Here is an 18,979-nt window from a genome sequence, read left to right as displayed (position 1 = left end):
AAATTATTTTTGTTGTGTTGTGTGGGAATAGTGACTGCATCATTCCAACTTACTCTCAACAATCACCTAAAGCTCCATGCGTTCACAACAATGGGCTTGTTTGTTGCTTTCCCCAGGAAATAATAATTGGCAGTTCTCAATAATTGGAATGCTTTGTTTCTGCCCAGTTTGACTTGTGACACCATGGCGATGAGACCATTGAATGATCGTGAGTTGGAAGAAATAGTAAATGCCTCACCAGATGAAGGATCACTTTCTGAGTTTGAAGATCACATCAGCAATGCATCTGAAAGCGAGTGTTCCGATGACAGTTACGACAGTCCACAGCCCATACAAAATAGTGTAGAGACTTTTCTTTCTAAAAATGGGAATATAGAATGGCAGTTGCATCCACCAGCACAACATGGTCGCCTACCAGCTTCGAACATCATCAAGAGTACCCCAGGAGTTACCAGGTATGCAGTCAGCAGAATATCTGATGTAAAATGTTCATTTGAAGCAGTATTTCACACAGCGCTTCAAAATGAAATAATAGAGATGACAAATATTGAAGGGCAGCGAGTTTATGGTGAACAGTGGACAGATATTGATGGTTCTGTTTTCCATGCATACTTAGGACTCTTACTCCTAGCGGGTGTATATCGATCTCATGGGGAGTCTACAAAAAGTTTGTGGGATAAAGATACTGGGCGAAACATATTTCGAGCAACCATGTCTCATGAAACATTCTGTAAGATATCACGTGTCCTGCGATTTGACAAGAAATCTACTAGAGAGGAAAGACGACGTACTGACAAACTTGCCGCAATTCGTAGTATTTGGGAGAAGTGGGTAGAGGTCCTTCCTAAACTGTATAATCCAGGAGAAAATGTTACTGTTGACGAGCAGTTAGTAGCATTTAGAGGTCGCTGTCCATTCAAGCAGTATATCCCAAGTAAACCGGCAAAATATGGGATCAAAATATGGACCATGTGTGACAGCAAAACTTCATACGTACTGAAAGCCCAAATTTATACAGGAAAGGTGAGTGGAGCGGCACCAGAAAGAAATCAGGGAATGAGGGTGGTATCTGATCTCACTTCTGAGTTACGTGGTCAGAATATCACGTGTGACAACTTTTTTACGTCGTACAATTTGGGGCAGCTGCTTCTGAAAAGGAAATTGACTATGTTGGGAACTATACGGAAAAATAAGCCGGAGCTTCCACACAAAATGACCAACAAGGAGGTACACAGCTCTTCATTTTACTTCACAAATGACACTACTGTGGTTAATTATATTCCTAAGAGACACAAGAATGTTGTACTTATGAGCACTCTCCACCATGATGCGGAAATCAGTGACAGGGCTGATAAGAAGCCAAAAATGATTTTGGACTATAATTCAACCAAAGGTGCTGTAGACACGCTTGATCAGTTATTAGGTACATATACATGCAAACGAAAAAGTAATAGGTGGCCAATGATAGTTTTCTACAATATTCTTGATGTTTCTGCTTATAATGCATACGTTTTGTGGATTTCGGTTGACCCTAATTGGAATGCAAGCAAATTGACTAGAAGGAGAATATTCTTGGAGGAACTTGGAAAGTCACTGATAAAAGAACATATTGCATCAAGAACGCATTTCCCAAGAACAGAAGATTCTTTGAGAATGGTCACAAGCATCCAAAACCCGAATGATGTGGGTGGTGTGTCAGAATCGGTAACAACAAGAAAATCTACAAAACGTGCACGCTGTAAGTTCTGTCCATCAAGTAATGACAATAAAACAAACATGGTGTGTGGAAAATGTAGTAAACATATTTGCAAGAAACATGTAACCTACTTGTGTCCACAGTGCAAGCAGTAAGAAAAGAACTGTAGTATTTTATAAGATGATTGTATTGAAAATTCTGTTGTTTCAAATTTATGTGAATACTTGTGCCTAAACTACAATCAGTAAGAAGAGAGGATTCTAAAGTTGTAGTGCTTTCTATGTTGGAATGTAATAAAAAAACTGTAGTGTGTTCTGTACTGTAGTGTGCTCTAAGATGAATATCTGTAATGACAACTGTCTGTTGTTAGAAAATGTCAATACTTACGTCTAAACTGTCAACAATAAGAATAGAAGTATGGAAAAACTGTAGTGCTTTCTAAGTTGAATGCCTGTAATGGAAACTGTCTGTTGTTTCAAATTTATGTGCATATTTAAATGAAAAATATCCCTCAATAAAGTTGTATGCATTGTTATTATTATTATTATTACCATTATTATTATTATTATTATTATTATTATTATTACTAACAAGGTACTGGAATAGAACAACAATGTCGATAGCTAAAACTGTACCAAAATTTATGTTTCTAAAGCATTTTGATATGTCGGGTCATATTGACCCGAACAGTATATATGTCAAGTAAAAGTGAACAGAACAGCAGGGTTAAATCTATCAGAAGTAAATTGAGGCCCATTGTTCACGAAGAAATCTTTTTTCAACTTTTCTACCAACGTTTTTGTATTTGCTCTTTTAATCGGGTATAGCTTAACATATTCACTGAATCCATCCACAACAACAAAAACATGGGTGCACCCACCTCTCGAAGCAGGAAGAGGGCCAAACAAATCACAAGCCAGTAATTCTAGGGTTTTAGTTGGCTCTACTGAATGCATATCCCCTTTTATTCTGGTGTTAGCAGCACGGACTTTCTGGCATACTACACAAGATGCTAGACGCTTGGCAACATGGCGGTACATGTTGTCAAACACAACCTTCTCTTTTAATTTTGCAATGCACTTCTTTGCACCGTAGTGCCCATACCTCAGGTGTACATAGTCGATCAGTAAGTCTACATGTTGTGAGGGAAAGCACAGATTTCACTCAGAAACACCTACCTTTTTCCTCCTAAGCAGAATACCTTTATGCAGACAATAGTATTGCGAAACCTTAGTATAATTCGCATTTCCTAAATAGCTCTTCACTACTTTCAGCTGGCCATCTGCATTCTGCTCACGTCTCAAGTTCTTAATCACTCTCTTTAATGCACTTTCTTCCTTCACTTCGTGCAACGCAAACATTCGTACTTCACTTAGGTCTGTTGCTGTAATTCCCGCGTCATCACAGAGCTCCGCACTTCTAGATAACCCATCAGCTACCACATTGTCTTTCCCTTGAATATATCTAACCTCAAGGTCATACTGCTGGAGAAACAATGACCATCTTACCAAACGAGCATTCCTCAACTTACAGGTCTTTAAAAAGGTCAACGCTTTATGGTCACTGTAAACAATTATCTTGTGACCAGATACTGCTCAAACTTCTGTACCCCAAATACAATCGCCAATGCTTCCATTTCTGAGATGCCATAATTTCTCTCTGCTGCCTGTAAAGATCGACTTGCGAAAGCTATAGTCTTGTGCACTTCCTGTTCGTTCTCTATTTCTACTTGGAATATCTCCACAGCTATACCATAGCCACTAGCATCAACAGACATACAGAATGGTTTTCCAAAATCAGGATGATGTAAAATAGGACTATTAATTAAGGATTGTTTAAGCACCTCAAACGCCTGTTGACATTCTGCTGTCCAAACCCAAGGGGTATTCTTTTTGGGCAGGAGGTGAAGACAGGGCGCATTAAAAGCCTGATCACTAACAAAACACCTATAGAAGCCAAAAAGACCGAACATCGATCTCAACTGCTTCTTGTTTCTGGGAGCCTCAAATTTTTGAATGACTGCTAGCTTGCCTGGGTTAGACAGAATACCTTTTCCACTTATCATATATCCCAAGAAACCTATTTCCTCTTTAACGCACTCTGTCTTTTCAATCTTAAGTTTCATACCACCTCTCTCAATAGCCTCTAACACTTCCTCTAATAAAGCTATGTGTTCTTCCCAGGTAGGAGTTGCTATTAACAGATCATCTACGTAGACTGTTATTTTATTACTTAAGGCTGGTCCTAAAACATGCTACATCACCCGTACGAAGGCACAAACAGAGATGTTAAGTCCGAAAGGTACCACACGATATTGGCAACAAACTCCTTCGTACAAGAAAGCTGTGTACTTCCTCGAACTTTCCGCCAGTGGCGAATTCCAATATCCACACGTGATGTCCATAGAAGTTAAGAATTTTACTCCCCGGAACTTTTGCAATAACTCGTCCATGTTCTGCATTCTGTCAATTTCCCTAACCACTATTTCATTCAACCAAAGAGCGTCCAAGACCAATCTGACACTCCCGTCTCTTTTTGGTACAACAACAAGAGGATTATTGTACTCACTGACCGCTTTTTCAATCACACCCCATTCTAGCATTTTCTGTATCTCCTATCGAACCGCCTTCTTCCTAGCTACATGTATTTGGTATGGCTTCCTGAAAAACACTTGGCCAGGTTTCACCTTTAATTGACATTCATAACCTTTGACCACGCCAGGTTGATTTGAAAATACCTTATGATGCCTCTTTAAAACCTGTCTCAGTTCTTCCTTTTGATTATCTGAAATTTTATCGATTTCCTGCAATTTAGCTTCTATTTTGTCCAAAATAATTGCTTCTTCTTCTTCTGTGTTTAGCTTACTTGTACTAAGATTAACACCTTCGTCCCCAATATCTCCTATTTTTCAGAACTCGTATAGGAAGCTCCCAAGTTTCATCATTAGTTACTACATGTTTATCAATAAAAGGTACCGTAATTACTCCGGTTATCAGCAAGACCATTTTTAACTGGCTTCTTTCAAAGTCAACAACACTCTAATATTTTGACAAGAAATCTATGCCAATTAGAACCTCAACACTGAGATTGTTTACAATTAAGCATGGATGATCAATTAAATTACCATTAATTTAAAGGGCAGTAAAGCTTCTTGCTTTACCGTTTTTGACACCTTGCCAGTAGCACCAATTATTCTTAGTCCTGATACCCTCACTACTGTAAGCTTGCCTTTACCAGGTAATGCATCAAAGAAGGACAGAGATATCGCACTCACCTCACTTCCACTGTCTAAGAGTCAACGTACATTGATACCCAACATATTCACTATTATTATAGGGTGGCTTATTCTAGGTTGTACGGGTGGTTCCTCAAACTCATCCAATAGTTCCTTTTTGATTTGTCTCCAACTAAAGTGATCGACATCTGTCTTCATTACATTTAGGTCAAAGTGTGTAGGGGTTTCCTGAATTACATTTTCAGCTGCCTTTTCCAGTCGGTCTATTAATTTCAAATCGAAACACCGCACGACTTCATTACATTTAGTTTGCTGAACATGACCTAAATTACTGTAGTCTGAGCGATTCTGCCTTCCAGACCGGGCATAGCATTCTCAAGTGACAACTGGTCACAGCTACTGGGTTCATCGACCCCCAACAGGCTACCCTCTACATTCTCACTTACCTTCTTTCCTAAATCTATTAGTAGAGTATCAACATCCAGCACAGGCACTTTAGATAAGAGCAAATCATCCTCATCGTAAATATAAGCATGAATTTCTTCTGTTTCTTCACCCGACAATTCAGTATTTTGCAGCTCTTCCCTACCGTTACACTGCTGCGCCTTCTCTTCCTCTTCCCACTTAGAAAGCGTCTCTAACACGGTATCTATCAAATACTGTGAGTGATCTAATATTTCTGTTGTATCCTTAGATCCTACCGACCCTTCATCCAAATGTTCAGTCTGAGTATTCTGATCTGTCTTACCAATTACGGTAATTACTAGCTTACGAAAAGTAACCGCCTGGTGAGCGCCAGCGTCCTCGGCCTACTACTGTTTCCTTTATTTCCATTATAGTTAACTGGCACAGCATTGCTTTCCGTACTGTTGTTTACCTGCATAATTTTGTTTGGAACCAAATTACTATCATTTGGATGCCATTGTTGGTTCTGATAATTATTTCTCCAATTCCTGCCTCTCTTAGAATGGCGAACGCCTACTGTTCTGAAGTTTACATTGCCATCCTGTCGTTCTTAAAATTACTACTAGTGTTATTAGCATTTCTATTATTACGTGCTTGCTCCTCATTGGCAGCAACACGTTCTACACGTTCCAAATACTCAATGAAACGATCCAGATTGTCTCTAGGGGCTGATATAATTCTTGTTTGCCAATACCATGGCAGTTTGTCTTCAAGACCTAGTATTATCATTTCAGGTTTTAACTTTTCGGCCAAATGTGACAAACGTGAGATCCATGACCTAGCAAACTCTTCAATAGATTCCTTGCCTACAATGAAGCGTTTTCGACTCCAAAATTCTCTCAACACTTCATTTTGCTTATTACTAGGCCAATACTCATTAATGAAAGCTGTTTTAAATTCCGCTAATGTTTTACACTTCAACATAACATCAGCTGACCAACGCATGGCGTCACCTGCTAAATGGCTTCTAATAAATGAGATTTTCTCTCGTTCAGACCAAGTTGGTGGAATCACATCTTCAAAATCGTTTCAGAAATCTAGCGGGTGGATAATTTTATCTGGATCGAACCGCAAGAACTGCCGACACCCGATAAAAGCGGCGTTTGCAGCTGCAACTTGTTGTATACTACCATTACCAGAAGTTACTGAAGCTACTTTACTCTCAATGTTAGCAATGTTAGTACTAATAATTTCTACTCTCATTTCAACATTATCTACTCTTTGCACAATATGAGTAGTGGCAGTTTTGATTGCATTTACTTCTGCTTGACATATGTTTACTTTTATATTAACATCTTTAAACCTACCTGAGCACAGTTCAGATTCCGCCTCGATCTTTTCCGTTAACTTGTGTTCCAGCTTCACATCTTCAATTTGGAAGTTTCTGCGAACCTCAGCAACTTCGGATTTTACTGTTTTATACATTTCAGAAAATTGTTGAGCAACCTTTTTCTTAATATCCTCATGGTTGCAATCAATTTTATAATTTAAACTGTCCTGATCCTCTTTCAACTTATTGCAACCAGCCTTGCAGGTATTGTCCATTTCCTCCAATCGTTTATTAAAATTAGTTTGGCTGGCCACAATTCTGTTATTTACCTCAATTATATCAAATTTTAATTCAGCTGTCATTCTAGCATTACTGGCTGACATTTTTGCATTACTGCTTTTGACCTCAGTTATTTCAGACTTTAATTCAGCTGTCATTTTAGCATTACTGGCAGGTATTGCTTGTAATATAACATTTAAATCCATAGCCCCAGTATCTTTAAGTTGCTCACTAGCTGGCTTTTTATCACACTCAGGTGACGAAAAACTAGCTCCAATACCAGAGTCATCAAAACTAAATAGACTTCTGATTGATCAGTCATATCTAACTTCTCCTTCTTAAACTCTACCAACTCTGACAACTGTTTCGTTTGTAACTCATCAGATAAACTATTATCCAATAAATTAACAATTTCTGTTTTCTGCTTTACTACAGGGGTCTCTATTATTGAATCATTGCCCCTTTTCCCACTACTGTCAGGAGTCAATACTTCATATTTCACTTTAACATTACTATTTTCATGCATATTTACACTTGAACGGATGTCTGGATTTACAGTTCCCTCAACAGACATAGGTTCTGATTTAACTTTAACCTCAGTTTCTTCTGGCGGTTCCATCGCCGAAAGTCTTTTAGTGCAGGTTAGTAAAATTTTTAACAGATTTTCACTTAACTTAGTTCCTTCTGCACGACATATGACGATGCCGGCGCGGCGTACCAGGATTACTAATGGGACGAAGCGTGTTGAACTGCAGACGGCACTCCGACGGCTGTTGTGTGTTTGCATAGCCCGCAACTGCAGGCGCGGCTCCGGTTGCTCCGGCGGACTACTGCGGTGAGGCGAAACTGGCTTCTCGCGATGCCGGCAGCGCCGCTAGACTCAGTGCCAGCTCCGTCAATCCAGATGCGTTGTTAATCCAATTGCGTCGTCCACATGCACACGTAACACTTTCACTGTTCTATTACTCAGTTGCGTGTCGCATTTCACTCGAGAATCCGAATATTTAAAAATCACTTTCACTTTACTCAGCGTATTTCCCGGCCGATGCACCAATTGTGGGGCGGCTGGTGGAATTTATTGCTTGAATAATGTAGAATTGTATTGTGGAAATTATGCATTTCCCGGCCGTTTAACCGTATGTAGGGCTGCGGATGGAATTATGTTGTTTAAAATGTTCCTATTATTTATGCTGTTGTTTTGCCATTCTCAAAACTGGCTCTCTAACTACAATTTTCGCAACCAGAAAGTGATTAGCAAAACGTGAGGCCTGTAATTAGAATTCCTAGCGCCCACTTCATCTGAGAAACACACTTATAGCTACAGCTTATAGCTCTGAGGAATTAGGAAATTGTCTGGGACTCATAATCAAAAACGATAGTGTAAAAACATTCTCTATATTCTGAAAGTCACAGATGAAAAAGAAGAATCCACACAATCTGACTAACAGAGCAGTTCAGAGTCTAATGCGTTGATGCAACTATAACTGTCCAAATTAAGTGTTTAAGTGAATGCTCGCCATAATTTGATGATAATGTTCATCAAACGCCACACTAAATAATGGTTGAATGTCTGTCCCGCGACGGCATGTGAAAATACGACATACGCAAACTGAAGATAGATAATTAAAGTCATCCCATAATTAACACTTCACGCGGAAATGATTTCATGGTTACGCGTATCCCGAGTAACTGAACACGGCATCCGAGGCTGTTTATAGCAATGATACCGATGCGACGCGACTCCCGACACAGATGGTGTGCTATTCAGCGTCTAGAGAGAACTGGGGCCTTGCTTCCTCACGCAGCGTTCTTATATATAAAGCCGCGGTGCGGATGGCTAAGGGAATGCCTGATCAAATCGGCTCTCCCGACTAGCCGCTGGGCTAGTAATGCACCACATTAAGTTACCGAATAAATCATCGCTTCCTTTGCTGATTGCCGATGAAGCTCTGAATTTAAATGTGCAATCAGTGCACAGGTTAGTAATCATAATAAAAGTTTGACGTGGCTCAGTCAAATATTTTGGGTGAGAGAATTAATTTAATTACACTACACGCAGTAGACGAGTTCTGAACCTGCCCTTTGGAGAAACGCTATCGCTATAGTTTTATAGTTATTCAATTGAAACTTCTCACATCTTTATGATTATAGCGGATCTCCCTTCTACTTAAATTTAAACATCCTAGCCTTATTTATTAGCCGACTTAATCTATCTTGCTTCCTTAATTTTTAAGACAAAAACCAGAGAATCATGAATTTCCACTAAAATTTTAATTTGTGAAATCCAAAGTACTGTTTCTATTAAATAATTATGAAAAAGAAATCTAAATATAGATTTTTAAGTCTCTAGCTCTTTTCTGTTGCGCCAATGCTTTTTACAGAAAAACGTCCAAATTTCGAAAATGGTGAAAGTTATTCAACTGATATTCAAGACATATTGATTTAGTGTTACTCCTGACATGCTAGAACCGTTTCAGGTTATTTACTTGATTCTTAAAGTATTGCGCAACATTTATGACGTCAGAGGTAGTTCCAGAGGACTGGCTGGCACACAATGGAAAGACTGATGTGAATTTATTACGGCGTGAGTAGGCTGTTTCCCTACATTAGTGTAGACTAATCCGATAAAAAACGTTCCATAACAGTTGTGGCCAATTTTTATTGGTTATAGAGATGCAGTTGTTAGAATGTAAAAGAAACAAGTACTCACAGAAGTTGTTAAGCAAACGCAAATTAAATTGAAAACTAATTTTCATAATTTCCACCTCCTACGTCAGCGCATTTCAGAATTATCTCAACACCACGTGTTGATTTTCTGAAGTAGTCTTAGCTTCCTTTTGTGAGGGTATCACTATTCAGAATCCAAACCATGAAGTACATTTCCTCTCTAGATTTCAACTTACGACCATCTGTACAGACGGAAATCTAAAAGGGTAAGCGACGGGGCTCTGGTGGCACGAAACTGATGCTTTCTGCCGATCCATCTCCCGGAAAATGTTAAATTTAGATGATGCGTCACCTGATTAATAGAAAGTGCAAGTCCCAGCCTAGAAGCCAAAGAAACCTATTCTAGTAATCTTGGACTCTTTCCAGATTACAGCGCCTTGTAAAACGATTCGATAACACAATGGACCGATCAACTGATTGTATGTTATCACACATTTGTCTTATTTCTCCCCAAAGGCGTATATACTTTCGTTCGACCATAGATATGGGAAGAGTGTCACTGATAAATTCACGAGTCAATGTGGCTACCTCAGGAAAGAAAACATTAATGGCACTACTGAACGATTTGCAATTAGCCAACGACAAAATTCTAATTTTCTGGCTCCCCTTCCTTCTTGAAGATATTCAAGCAGCTGTAAGTGTTCAGGATAGAGGTCGTGCATATGTAACGTCTGCCATGTTCTTATGTGTGGGACACCAAAAGGCAAAAAAATTCTGCGGGTGTTTGTCGATGGACTATGTTGTACCAGATGACGTATAACGCAGAACTGTACATTAAAATTATTAGGATGTACAGTTACGACAGAAAATTCCTAACATTTCAGGAAATCTGTCACAGAGAAAAAAATGTTGCAATGAAAAAGAAAGTAATACGTCACCAAATCAATAAATGTATTAACTGACACGTCATATTAATCACTAAAGCAATAAAACAAATAGAGACGTAGGTCATAACGATACTAAATAAAAACTTGATCTCTAAGTTCTCATTTTCCCCTAGGCAGAATAGCCACACACAATAACACACGCCCACACACGCAACAAATAAACAAAACTCAAACTAGATACAGATAGAACACAAACAGAAGACGCACTGAATACACACAACGACAGTTTGCAACACAATATACTGAAAATAAACAGGACTAACACACAGTAGAAGAGTGAAACTGAAGTGCTCAAGCGAAATATGCTCGAAAATGCCCAAAATCAGGCCTCAAACGTCCTTTCTTATCTAACAATAAGAGAATAATAACGAACTGTAACATTGCAACACATCTATATTAATTATATTACACAATTATTATGTATATAAAAAAAGGAAACAGGTGTAACAGGTCATTGAAGATGCTTCGTAAATAAAAATAAGCTAATGTATAAGGCACGAAACAAAAAACTGTGGAATAGTTGCACACACTGAATGGTACGTCTGAGTATAGAGGCAACTAAAGAATAAAGAAAAAGGTAAAAAATGAATATGTCTTCCCTTTCAGGCACACTCTGAACATTTGCCTGTGTCAGATTAAATATGACTGCTGGGCACTGTACCACTGTCACAAATTTTGTGAAAACACGAGTAAACATTCCTGAACCTGATATTCGGCGGTTTAGATATTGTGTACTCTATTTTTTACAATCAGCAGCAACGTTATCATTAAGAAACCCATACTCAGATCCCATATTGCCACACTTAGAATTTTTAAACGATATAGCAAAAATACCAGCAAATCGATATCAAAGTTGAAAATTTTCTTATGTAAAGTCAAGCACTGCTTTACAACTTGAACTGGAAAAAGAAAAATAACAATCGATAAATAAATACACAGCTACTGAAGTACCAACACGCGAAATGAAAACTTTTCTCTGCAACTACGTGGGTTGGATAAAAAGTAGTTGCAACACGGTTGTAATTCATAGAAGACTTTGTTGACAGACGTTCACTGTATCCTTTGCCCTCAGTACAATCGCCCCGCTTCTCTATCACCTTCCCTCACACATATGTAAGGCGTCGTGCTCCGTCAGTGTATCCATCTCTGTCGATGTCTCGCGAGGATTGCACTGTGCTGCGGATAATGTCTTCTGTTTTGTTATAGCGCTTGCCTAGGAGAGGTTCCTTCATTTTGGCGAACAGGTCTTAATCGCACGGACTCATATCGGGTGAATACAGTGGACTTTTCAGTACCTTCCATCCTCATATACGCAGCGCCTTCTGCACTGTTTCCGTGTGGCATCGGGCACTGTCATGAAGGATGATTGGATGCTGTGCCACAAGGAAACATTGTTGTAGGCTCCGATCATGTGCCATTCCAGTCTCACTCCACGAACGTTGTTTGAGTTTCTTAAACATGCTGTTAGGGCTTTCCCCTGCAACACTTTCAGACAGTACACATAGCACTGCTTCAAATGACCTTCTGCTATCAGCTACAGACAGCGGGTATACCATGTAACACACATCTTTCAACTTACGTCAGTGTTGCCACTACTTTTCGTCCAACCTGTGTATCGGTGCCTCTGCAATTTATAGAAACTATGTACGTGTTATAAGAAACGTTCTATTGCAAATAATCTGTAATGCCAGATCTTAAAATATTTACAATTAGTATTGTAACAACCCTTATAAGTAACTACCACTCTACATAGGTTTTTCACGCTTATTTTCCGAAGTCACGCCACTCACGTCTCAGGTGATAGGTGGTTGGAAGGTAGCTTGTGCAAATTTTGATTCAAGACCTCTGAGTAGCGGCAGTTAGTATTACTGCAGCGAAATTGCAGCTAAATCTTGAATGCATGTATGAGAGGCGTTCAATAACTAATGTGACACATTTTTATCGGAGAATTTCAGTTGAAAAAAATGCGCAATTTGTTGTAGCACATTGTGCAGTATTCAAGCTTCATGCCCTATAGTAAAATGAAGTATCGAAGGGTGCCAGCACTTTACGTAACCTTAGAAATGGTGTCTGTGACGGAGGTGCGTTCCAAGTAGAGAGCTGTCATTGAGTATACCATTGAGTATATCTTGCAGCAGAATGTCTACGGAAACCTAGCAGTGAATAAAATCTCAGTGAGTCATTGGACGAGGCGTCTGTCACGCAAACCTGTCCGTTCTCCCACGTACCGATTGGCCGCACACAGCTCTGACTCCAGCTATGTTGGAATGTGCGGACACTCTCATTCGAGATCATCGACGAATCACAGCTAAACAAATCGCTGCACATTTCTCGGTAGGTAATTGTATTGTATTGTATTGTATCTTAACAGGGGGCCTAGAAACGACGGAGAGGCCCCGACCCTGCCACAGCCGCAGTGGTCCACAACCCCACGACGACTACCGCAGTCCACTTCACCATTCCGCCGCCCCACACCGAGCCACTCTTTCAGTGTTATTGTGGGGTTCGGCGCCCGTGGACCTCCCCAGGAAACGTCTCACACCAGACGAGTGTAGCCCGCAGGGTAGCCGAGCGGATTGAGGCGCCTTTTCACAGTCCGGGCCGCTTCCCCCCGTTGGAGATTCGAGTGCTCCTCGGGCATGGGTGTGTGTGCTGTCCTTAGCGTAAGTTAGTTTAAAGCTAGATTAAGTACTGTGAAAGCTGATGACCTCAGCAGTTTAGTCCCATAAGGCCTTGCCACAAATTCCCAAAATTTCGAGTGTAGCCCATATGTTTGCGTGGTAGAGTAATGGTGATGTAAGCGTACGTAGAGAACTTGTTTGGGCTGCAATCGTCGACATAGTGTATCTGAGGCGGAATAAGGGGAACCAGCCAGCATTCGCCGAGGCAGATGGAAAACCGCCTAAAAACCATCCACAGACTGGCTGGCCCACCGGACACAAGACCGCAGGGCGGATTTGTGCCAGGGACCAGGCACTCCTTCCCAATCCGGAAAGCCGTGAGTTAGACCGCACGGCTAACCAGGGGGGCTCTGTAGGTAATACTGCCACTCGTCCACTGGGTTTGGCACTCGTCGGAGGTGAGGGTATCATCTGGAGTGCTCCAGGGAAGTGTGGCAGGTCCGCTGTTGCTTTATATCTAGATAAATGATCTTTTCGATAGGGTGGATAGCAATATGCGGCGGTTTGCTGATGATGCTGTGGTGTATGGGAGCGTGTCGTCGTTGAGTGACTGTAGGAGGATACAAGATGACTTGGACAGGATTTGTGATTGGTGTAAGGAATGGCAGCTAACTCTGAATATAGATAAATGTAAATTAATGCAAATGAATAGGAAAAAGAATCCCGCAATGTTTGAATACTCCATTAGTAGTCACGTCTATTAAATATTTGGGCGTATCATTGCAGAGCGATATGAATTGGGACAAGCACGTGATGGCAGTTGTTGGGAAGGCGGATAGTCGTCTTCGGTTCATTGGTAGAATTTTGGGAAGATGTGGTTATTCTGTAAAGGAACCGCTTATAAAACACTAATACGACCTATTCTTGTAATCCCTATCAGGTCGGATTGAGGGAGGACATAGAAGCAGTTCAGAGGCGGGCTGCTAGATATGTTACTGGTGGGTTTGATCATCATGCTTCAGGTACTCGGGTGGGAGTCTATAGAGGAAAGGAGGCGTTCCTTTCGTCAATCGCTACTGAGGAAATTTAGAGAACCAGCATTTGAGGCTGACTGCAGTACAATTTTTCTGCCACCAACTTACATTTCGCGGAAAGACCACAAAGATAAGATAAGAGAGATTAGGGCTCGTACCGAGGCAGATAGGCAGTAATTTTTCCGTCGTTCTGTTTCCTATTGGAACAGGTAGAGAAGATGCTAGTTGTGGTACGAGGTACCCTCCGCCACGCACCGCATGGTGAATTGCGGAGTATGTATGAAGATGTAGATGTAGAACGATGTGTGCCCACTGTGATCCTTGCCATCTAGAGGAAGAGTTCCATCTGTTTGGTCCCTTGGATGATTCACTCCGCGGGAAGCAGGAGGTGATTAAGAGGAGGTTATTGTTGCAGCAAGACGCTGGCCCCGACGTTCACCGGTTGAGTAGTGCCACGTGCGCACACAGACCCTCCCAGTAAGATGACGGAAGACCGCCGCGTTAACCGGAGAATGTATTGAAAAATAGGGTTACTGGGCCAAAAGAGTGGGGAATAATACTGTGAACTGGAAACCAGAATAAAAAAAAGGCTGATTTCAGAAAAAAATTTGCGATACTTATTGAATGTCCCTCTAAGGATTACTTTGCATGTTATATATTTTTACATCCAAAAATCAGAATACTGCAATTGATGTAACTGCTTCGGAAACACAGCCGCGAGGGATTAACCGAGCGGGCTACGGCGCTGCAGTCATGGACTGTGCGGCTGGTCCCGGCGGAGATTCGAGTCCTCCCTCGGGCATGGGTGTTTGTGTTTGTCCTTAGGATAACTTAGGTTAAGTAGTGTGTAAGCTTAGGGACTGATGACCTTAGCAGTTAAGTCCCATGAGATTTCACACACATTTTTCGGAAACACATTAGCTGAAAACGCCAACACCTAAACCTCGATCATTGCGCACTTAACATATGAATACGGCCAGATATACAAAATGGTGTGTGGTTACAGTAATAGACGCCTAACCCTTTCTTTTTGTGCTGGCGCTAGAGTTATGTTCCTGAAAGCTCTCTCTCTTTGACTGCGCAGACTCCATTTCCCGCCGCCTGGTGTGCCTTTATCTGGGGGGCACGCCCCTGTGTGGCCCACACGTTCTGTGGCCTCTTATCGTCCCGGCTATTAATCACCGTTGCCCGCCTGTGCGCTACACACTCTGGTACCACCTCCGCCATTTCCTACAGGTAATCAATCCTCCACCGGCCGCCCGCCCTGGTTGCCATGTTCGCTTCCTCAATCAGCCAACACGTTGTTGAGCAGCAGTATATTCGCTGCTCACGCCTGTGATTAATTGCGAAGATTGCCTATAAGAGGTATCCGCTAGCAACTGTATGCCCGGCAGAAGCGCTAGTCTTAGCTTGTCACACGGGTTCACACCTTAAGAATATGGCGAAAGTAGGCGAATTACACTGAATATTGACTGTCAAGGGCGTAAATAAGTAGTGTGATTCCGCGTGTCTCCTGCTGCGTCGTATAACCATATAATGGTTAGCACTTGTAACAAGGCATCTCTTCTAAAATCCTTGTTACTTCTGAACGGCTGTGTGCGACTGCATTGAATAAGTCATAAAGAACCATCAGTAAGTCTCAGCAAAGACCACAACTACTTAATCCGGTAACTAGCTAACAATCGTATTCTAGCACGCCTCGGAGATATCTTTTCAGCAAGTCGTGTATGGCTATTTCTCGGAACACAACGAAATATGAGGAGAAGAAGTGACAGGGCTAACACACATGATTCCTGGCTCATGCCAGATATTGTAATGGTGAAGAATATAGAGCATATAATATATCAGACATATCTCTGTAGATCCATAGGCAAAGAGTAAGGCAATTCCATTAAGATTGCCCGATTTTTGCCTACGCAAATGGCTTCTCTCCACAATCTACGGCATGAAGTTGAACCATGGAAATTGTCAGATGCACCTTCGCCGTACTGGAGTTGCTACAATTGTGTGATCTTGCCGACTCGTTGCTTTATACGGTACCTAAAGGATGCTGCGTTCTCGGAATGCTATAGAACAATTCAAACAAATACACTACTGGCCATTAAAATTGCTACACCAAGAAGAAATGCAGATGATAAACGGGTATTCATTGGACAAATATATTATACACGAACTGACATGTGATTGCATTTTGACACAGTTTGGGTGCATAGATCCTGAGAAATCAGTACCCAGAACAACCACCTCTGGTCGTAATAACGTCATTGATATGCCTGGGCACTGAGTCAAACAGAGCTTGGATGGCGTGTACAGGTACAGCAGCCCATGCAGCTTCAACACGATACCACAGTTCATCAAGAGTAGTGACTAGTGTGTTATGATGAGCCAGTTGCTCGGCCACCATTGACCAGACGTTTTCACTTGGTGAGAGATGTGGAGAATGTGCTGGCCAGGGCAGCAGTCGAACATTTTCTGTATTCAGAAAGGCCCGGACAGGACCTGCAACATGCAGTCGTGCATTATCCTGCTGAAATGTTGGGTTCGCTGGAATCGAATGAAGGGTAGAGCCTCGCGTCGTAACACATCTGAACTGTAACGTCCACTGTTCAAAGCGCCGTCAATGTGAACAAGTGGTGACCGAGACGTGTAACCAATGGCACCCCATACCATCACACCGGGTGATACGCCAGTATGGCGATCACGAATACACGCTTCCAATATGCATTCACCGCGATGTCGCCAAACACGGATGTGACCATCATGGTGCTGTAAACAGATCCTGGATTCATCCGATAAAATGACATTTTGCCATTCGTGCACCCAGGTTCGTCGATCAGTAGACTATTGCAGGCGCTACTGCCTGTGATGCAGCGTCAAGGGTAACCGCAGCCGTGGTCACCGAGCTGACAGTCCACGCTGCTGCAAACGTCGTCGAACTGTTCGTGCAGATGGTTGTTGTCTTGCAAACGTCCCTATCTGTTGACTCAGGAATCGAGACGTGGCTGCACGATCCGTTACAGCCGTGCGGATAAGAAGCCTGTCATCTCGACTGCTAGTGATACGAGGTCGTTGGGATCCAGCACGGCGTTCCGTATTACCCTCTTGAACCCACCGATTCCATATTCTACCAACAGTCATTGGGTCTCGACCAACGCGAGCAGCAAATTCGCGATACGATAAACCGCAATCGCGATAGGCTACAATCCGACCTTTATCAGAGTCGGAAACATGATGTTACGCATTTCTCCTCCTTACACGAGGCATCACAACAACGTTTCACCAGGCTACCCCGGTCAACTGCTGTTTGTGTATGAGAAATCGGTTGGAAACTTTCCTCATGTCAGCACGTTGTAGGTGTCGCCACCGGCGCCAACCTTGTGTGAATTCTCTGAAAAGCTAATCATTTGCATATCACAGCATCTTCTTCCTGTCGGTTAAATTTCGCGCCTGTAGCACATCATCTTCGTGGTGTAGCAATTTTAATGGCCAGTAGTGTAACATCAGTAGTTTTATCTTTATAAAGCAACTGATAATAGTTAACTTTGGCGATACACGGTGTCACAAGTAACAAGCATACAGTAATAGTCATCGCTATGGTCAAAGTCCAGATAAGTAATTGGTAAAGATCAAAACTAGTTGTTCTTGTAGCACGGTCCGCAAATCCGTTCCACTAATGTCAGTACACTGAGTCGATCTGAGCGGACGAGGCAAGTAGATGTGGCGCCTTTTTTCACTTCTTCCAAGTGTCGCTCTTGGCGCAGTGCGGTCAAATTCCGCGCACCATTGGCCGACGTTTCCTCAGTGTCAGGTCTTGCGTTCCTCATCTTCGTTCCGACCCTTGTGGTTACCCCAGAACACCAACATCATACTGTGATTACACGAACACAACTAAGGTAATATTGGTCACTTTCTCTTTGCATTTGCAAAATGGTAGAGAAACAGACAATCTTGTATGCTGCAGTTAGGAGGGGAAAACGAAATGGAACTTCACAGATGGAGATGGTCTATGATGTTATTTCAGTAATTATAATATCGAATCAAATTTACAAAGAACTTGGTCTTTATATGGCCACTTATATGATCCTGCATTTCCTCTGGCCTGCATGCATGCACTGATTCGATTCGGAAAGGTGTTATAAATCTATTGTATGCTCTCCTGACGGGAATAGGTCCACAACTGTTGTAACTGGTCCGTGAAATCCTGGATACTGGCACTGGAACGGAGTTTGTGCCACAAAGTGTCTCTTGGGGACAGATACTAGGCTATTGTTGGCCACTGGAGTATCTAGGCATCACGTAGACGGTTCGTAGACACAAGTATCATGTGTGGACTGTGGTATCGTTAGCTACGATGCCACAACGTAGGTGAGCTCTGCTAGGTTGGCACTACGCCACCGACACCGACGACAGCGCTCTCTAGCCGGCGCTGTGCAGCTGTTCGAGCATCGCTCCAGATTCTGCCCATTTGATTCCGAGCCGACGACCAAGCAACTTAGTTTCTACTTCATAGGGGGCTAGCCATTACTGACTTTGTTGCTTCAGCTACTTCAATGATAGTTTGTCCAGCTACTAGTAGCGGTTAGCGTTGATGCCTATTCAGTTTCGCACCTACGTGCAAAGTTACGTAGGGCATTGACTATTATTCTCTATTAAATGTTTTCTAAAGTTAAACGCAGTACGGAAGCATTTCTCCTTTTCCTGCTCCTAATCACTTCCTACATTCGGCCTACCCACGCGCCGCCTTCCAGGTGGGATACAAAGTGGA

This window comes from Schistocerca piceifrons, chromosome 2 (genome assembly GCF_021461385.2).
Source record: "Schistocerca piceifrons isolate TAMUIC-IGC-003096 chromosome 2, iqSchPice1.1, whole genome shotgun sequence".
Classification (NCBI taxonomy): domain Eukaryota; kingdom Metazoa; phylum Arthropoda; class Insecta; order Orthoptera; family Acrididae; genus Schistocerca; species Schistocerca piceifrons.
The sequence above is the reverse complement of the archived record's forward strand: the minus strand, read 5'-3'. Positions refer to the sequence as shown.